General features: G+C 46.6%; 1 long non-coding RNA gene across 1 annotated transcript; it reads right to left on the bottom strand.

Moving 5' to 3' along the window:
- Positions 1 to 3,610: 3,610 nt before the first annotated feature.
- Positions 3,611 to 4,304, bottom strand: LOC143341221 (uncharacterized). Its single transcript, XR_013079573.1, has 3 exons — positions 4,205 to 4,304; positions 3,940 to 4,107; positions 3,611 to 3,795 (listed from the first exon to the last, which is right to left on the bottom strand). It is a non-coding gene; the product is annotated as an uncharacterized LOC143341221 (long non-coding RNA).
- Positions 4,305 to 6,382: the final 2,078 nt, after the last annotated feature.

The raw sequence follows: 6,382 nt of genomic DNA, 5'->3' as shown, positions 1-6,382 counted from the left end.
GTATAACGCTAAGTATCAGTGACAAAGAGTGAGTGTCAAGTAACTGTTACACCTTCCAGCAGTCCAACACCCTGTGGCGTCGCCTCTCATGCTCGCCACCAGAGGGGGTCGCGCTCTCACAAGCGCTCGACCGACCTCTCAGTTGCTATATGTATAAGACCGAGCCCCGCTTGGCTCTCTCTCTCTCAGTCTATACGAGCTATCGTCCTGCACTAGAGAACGTTTTCCAATCGCTATTTAGAAATAACTAAGGAACAGTACTGAATAATGTTGTTGAAGTATTTTTAACGTATCGAGTAGTTTGATTTCCGCGCGTCTCGCCGTGCAGAGCGGTTCAGCGCTCCACGGGCACCGTCCCACGACCTTATTTCCCTAACCCACCGACCACGGGGTTGCAACATATATTTTTGGTGACAGCGGTGGGATTTGTTTAAAGTAAATTGGAATCACGATCGGATCTAGGACAAACTTTGCCGGCTCGCGAGTGCACGCTTCAAAACTTGAATTTTGGTGGACCGTTTTATTGAGCTTCTATAATACAAAGTGAACATCAGAATCAGTGCATCCGCTCTCCCTTGGGTTTTCGCACGGTTTCCCTAAGGGCACGGGTAAATACCGGAGACGGGTGATTTCGGCGGCCGTGCAAGCCACCACCGTTATCACATGCACCCTGTTCACGTCGCGGTTGAGCTTCCGCCTTACTCAGCACGGAGAGACGAACGCCACCAAACGAGGTTCCTGTAAAGCAGAGAGACGAACATCGCCGACGACTGGAACACCTGGAGGACATCACGGACCATCGCCGACGATTGGAGCACCTGGAGGGCATCACGGACCATCCCCGACGATTGGAGCACCTGGAGGACATCGCGGACCATCGCCGGTTTCCAACATCTTCGTCCGGGACGCAGACCTCCAGCCCAGCAGATCGGCGACGAGTGGAGGGCCCCGTTGCAGGAGAACCGATCGGCGACGTTCCGGAGCGTTTCCGTCGTAATTGCTAGCGCACTGTAAGTGTAGTACTACGTTAGTAATAATCACTGCGCAGACTAGTAGCTAAATTTGTTTGTATTAGTCTGATATATTCGCCTCAATTAGATTTAGTTAGTCGGTGAAATGCCGCCGTTTTTAAAGAAATACGTGAGGGCTAAAAGGAGCCGTAAGCAGCGTCTGAGTGGTGGTAGTGGGACATTTATGGAAGAGTTACTAAAATCTCCCCACATAGACCCCCCTACTTCCGAAACCGTGGTACCGCGAATTAACGAAACAAGTTTAGTCCCCGTACAGTCAATAATTCACGGGTCCAACGCGACAGACGGTCCCTTAAGCATAATTAACAGCACGTTCGCGTCACCCCCTATATCGTGCGCCTCTCAAACTCTTTCCGTTAACCCGATCGTAACCCCGGTTCGATCTCCCGTCTCGATCCTGCCGCCGGAAACTCCGAGAACTCCGTCGCGCATGCCATATGATTTGGTCTCCGGCCTCATATTCTACTTTGATGGGAACCCGTCCCAAGTCGACCAATTCATCGCCCAGTGTAGACTGGCGGACTCGTTGGTTGGGATAGAGGATAAACCGTATCTACTCGCGTTAATTCAGAGCCGAATACAGCACCTAAGTTACCACGGCTCAGTTAAATTCTTGATCGACACCGGCTTCCAATTGAACCTAATAGAACGGAAGGAATTAAAATCAGACCCATGGACTAATATTAAAGTAATTTATGCAAAAGGAGGAAGAGAAAGTAAGCTAGTTTTGAGCATAACAAGGAACACGGGAAAGAAATTTGACTAAGCTTTGATAAATATTTATATAATGTACCTTACCACGTGGAATTTGCGGTATCCATCGATCGTCGTCTTCCTCTCTGTACGTTCGTACAGCCCCAGGGAAAAATGATAATTTATCAAACGAATCCGACGATCATCCTCTATGGAGAGGCTCGAACGGCACGATGAGAAACACGATACGGACGGAACTCGAAAGAGGAGATATACTCTGAAAAGTTGGCCGCCCCATGTCTCTCTTTATTACGAATATGAATAGTGATTGCGAGACCGCACGTGTATCTGATCACCTGGTCCACGAATGTTTCCTTTCGAATTTATTTGTAGAATTTGCGAGAATAATAGACTATCAAGAATTAACGAAAATCGGATCGGGTAGTTTTATTATAAACGTAGTTCTTCAATTTTGGAAAACGATGGTGGGACGTTAAGGTATCAGCCGGTTACGCCTAGCGAGCGTTTTGCATCGAACCAATGGGAAGAGAGAGACACTTTGGCGAGGCGCTAAAACCATATCATTGATATCGTTTCTCTGAGGAAGCAAAACGTCGGATTGGCTCTTCAAGCAGGGGAATGTCGTTCCTGCAAAAGGAAATTGCATATTTAAGTCATAAAATTACTAGCGGATGAATGAAACCCAATATTGGCTAATTGCCTGACGTAATCCCGTCGTCGCCGATATAAATTCCAGTCTTCAACTGCAACCTATACGATCTTGCGCGAACTTCAATTCTGGTCCGAGGCGTCTGGGAAGGGTGCAAGTCTGCGCAGACAAACCACAAATCGTAGATTCCGAAACGGACAGGGGAGATGACGCGCAATCCGCGGAGAACGATAGATTCATTGCCTTTGTGTTCCTAGCGCGCAGAAAAACAGAGGGGAAAGTAAACGAGGTCACCGATGGCGTAGTAAAGATTTTCGATTCGGAAAAATCATGCTTGGTAATAGATGTCGTGAGAGAACTTCCTGAAGGAACACCCCAGTCGAGTACCCCAGAGTCTCCTCAACTCGGTCTTTCGTTGGCTAACGGGTGTATAATCCGAACCCCAGGAACCCGCTTCGGGGGCCGTGAGAGGGAATCTGTACTCGAGGTGCAACCTGTGTCGTCTCAGGGGAGTGGGGCGCCCCGTGTGAATGAGTATCCCATCCGGTCAGGTGGACCGGGTGGATGGTTGCAACTCGGTCAGGTGGACCGATGTTTGCGTGTATCCTGGCGGGTGATGCCAGATGGAAGTGTGAATGGGGATGACCAGGACCGCACAGGAATATCCAGTGGTGTGACCTCGGTAGTAAATCCGGGAGACCTTGTAGAGAACCTTTTAATTACACAGAATGTCCACGACGAAAATGGAATCGATGTCGGGAGGAGAATTTTAGTCACCACCCCCGATATGGGTGAGCCGACGCGATCCTCCCCTACTGTATTCTATCTGAAAGGCCACCTTTTTGCACGGCGTGATAATCTTGTCCACTTCATCCCTCTCACCGGTACTGATACTTCCCATACCACCGAGGGACTGTTAAGTCGAATAGGTTTATCAATGGACCAGGTGCGACAATATAAATTAAATATTGGGAATGCCATGGCGTTCCCTCAGGACAAATATTCGGTATTCTTTTTGTTTTTCAAATCTTGTCCCCAAGATGAATTGAATTTTGATCACGTCCAAAACTCCCTGAAATCTCTTAAAAATCTACTGGACTCTTTGCGGTCGGATACCTTCAGTATCCTAATAGACCCGGATAAATTCGACCCCTCCGCGCGGAATAATGTATTAGACTTGCTTAGGGAAATCTTCAACGACCCACAATATAGCATTACCATCTGCAGTAGGGAGGCTATAATCCCACCAAGGTCGGACCGGTCACAGATTATTAAAGAGCACCATGAATCGGTAGTCGGAGATCACCGTGGCTCCTTTAAACTTCACCAACTTATCCAAGAACGGTTTTACTGGTCTGGTATGGCAAAGGAAATCGTAGAGTTCGTTCGTTCGTGCCCCACCTGTCAAAGGAACAAGAATCATACTAGGCGAACAAAACAGCCGATGCGAATTACCGACACCCCTAAACGCGCATTTGAAAGGTGCAAATGGATATAGTCGGGCCCCTACCCGTAACTAAGAGAGAGTAATCAGTACCTACTTACCCTGCAAGATAACCTCACAAAGTATTCAGATGCAATCCCGCTACGTAGCATAGATACCATAAGCGTTGCTCACGCTCTTGCTGAACAATTCATCAGTAGATTTGGATGTCCGAGAGCTATCCACACCGACCAAGGCAGGAATTTTATTAGTCAGGTCATGAAGAACTTCTGTAAGATTTTTAAAATCCAGAGAATAGCCTCTACCGCTTTTCACCCACAATCATTGGACTCCCTTGAAAGGGCACACCGTGTCTTCATTAATTACTTCAAACATTACTACACAAAAACCGACTGGGATGAGTGGATAAGATTTTGCATTTTCTCATACAATACCTCTGTGCATGAGGCCACTGGCTTCACCCCCCCCCCCCCCCCCCCCCCCCCATGAACTGATTTTCGGCGAAAGGGCCAATATTCCCTCAAAATTCTCCATGGGTTCAGCACCCAAAACGTTCGCGCAACATCTAGATGAACTCTTTGTAAGAATCACCACTACTCAGACGACTGCTGCACAGAATCTAGAAAAGGCGAAACAGAAAAGTAAAAATTATTATGATCAAACCCTTAGGCCTTGTAAATTTGATTTAAACGATATGGTATACTTGCTTAAGGAGCCCAGAACCTCCAAATTCGATTGTACTTGGTTAGGCCCCTATAAAATAAACCGATTATTTAGCGATTTAACTGCCGAAATAGAGTTAACGAAAAATAGGTTTAAGATAGTGCACACCGATAAATTGAAACTGGCGCATATAAGGCCGGACTCTCCCTCCGAGGGAGATTAAATAAAGTAAATAACCTGTAATACTCGATGTAGCTACTCAATGTAATGCTTTGCGGATTCGGAACTACGCTCTAATTTATGTTCTCCGTATATAATGTATATCCCAACTGCCTCTGATGTTATGTACCCCTGCATGCGGTTGTTAATGATGTATAGCTTACTGCAAATCACCACACTGACTTTCGTTAACCGTATAGTTTAATACGTGTCGATACCGGAATACATTAACTATTTCCCTGCGGATATTAAGTAATCTCGAAATCATAAGGCGCGTGATAGATATGAGGATATTGTACGTGGTAAATATTGTTAACCGACACCGACCTGGCTCAGGGTAATAATAATAAATGTTGACTTTTGCTTAAAAGCTGTTTTATGAAAACACCTTTTTGTATAAGGGGAAAGGTGTTACGCATTTGCGTGACGTAGGGTCGATGTACATACAGCGGCGCGACGGGAAATTGCTGGAACTGGTTTTATTACCATCGAGGCTGCGATTTGAGCGAGCGAGATTCAAACGAACTCGCGTATTGTAATGCGTATTATTATTGTAAGAAATTCAACGCGAGGAAATCTAGGCGAAAACCGAGCATTTGTAGACCGTTACCGATACTTTGTGTATACAATGTAGTTTTGACCGTTAGAGGTAGGCTGTATGCTTGTGGCGCGCATATGTGTGTGTGTAAGAATCGATCGGTTGGCCATGTCGCCGGTTCTCGCTCGAAGGATCGGGAATATTCCATGGCACGCGCCGAGAACTTGGCAACCGGCAAAAGGAAGGAACAAACGCCGATCGGGACGCTGGATATATAAGACCGAGCCCCGCTTGGCTCTCTCTCTCTCAGTCTATACGAGCTATCGTCCTGCACTAGAGAACGTTTTCCAATCGCTATTTAGAAATAACTAAGGAACAGTACTGAATAAAGTTGTTGAAGTATTTTTAACGTATCGAGTAGTTTGATTTCCGCGCGTCTCGCCGAGCAGAGCGGTTCAGCGCTCCACGGGCACCGTCCCACGACCTTATTTCCCTAACCCACCGACCACGGGGTTGCAACACAGGTATAGCCGTTTAGCTGTGCAGGCACCGCGCGACTTGGTCGGTCGAGCCAGCGTGCCACAATGCGACGCAGCATTACATTTAATTAATTTTCATAACGTCAATTTTAAAGTGTTCGTATTTCTAAAACTTGGTCCGTAAAGGGGACAAATAGGACTATATGCTCATTTTTTCAGATTTTTAAATATTTCCCCACTATAAAAAAATGACGTTTGTTGTTACGAGCGCGAGCACGAGATCCTGGATTCGGTCGAGGACAGTACTCGACCGGTGGTTTTAGGTATGGTTAGGAGAGAGAAAGGAGTTCCGGACGAACCAGGGGCTCTATACCCTGGGAGTCGTAGGAATAGGTTACGTGGACGAACCAAGGGCTCTATACCCTGGGAGCCGCTAGAAAGCAGTGGATGAACCAGGGGCTTTATACCCTGGGAGCCACGTAGGTTTTTAGGAAGTTTTAGGATCTTGCTCTATCGTAATGGTACACCTCGAGCGGTTAAGGTGTACCAGGTTCGTGAAATACTCCTCGTCTTACTGTTAATATGGTTCAGGGTTGTATTGATTGAATAATGCAAGTCAGTATAATTACTTGTATGTATTCTATT

Source organism: Colletes latitarsis, chromosome 4 (assembly GCF_051014445.1).
Source record: "Colletes latitarsis isolate SP2378_abdomen chromosome 4, iyColLati1, whole genome shotgun sequence".
NCBI classification, from domain to species: Eukaryota; Metazoa; Arthropoda; class Insecta; order Hymenoptera; family Colletidae; genus Colletes; species Colletes latitarsis.
This window is presented reverse-complemented; position numbering and strand designations above follow the sequence as displayed.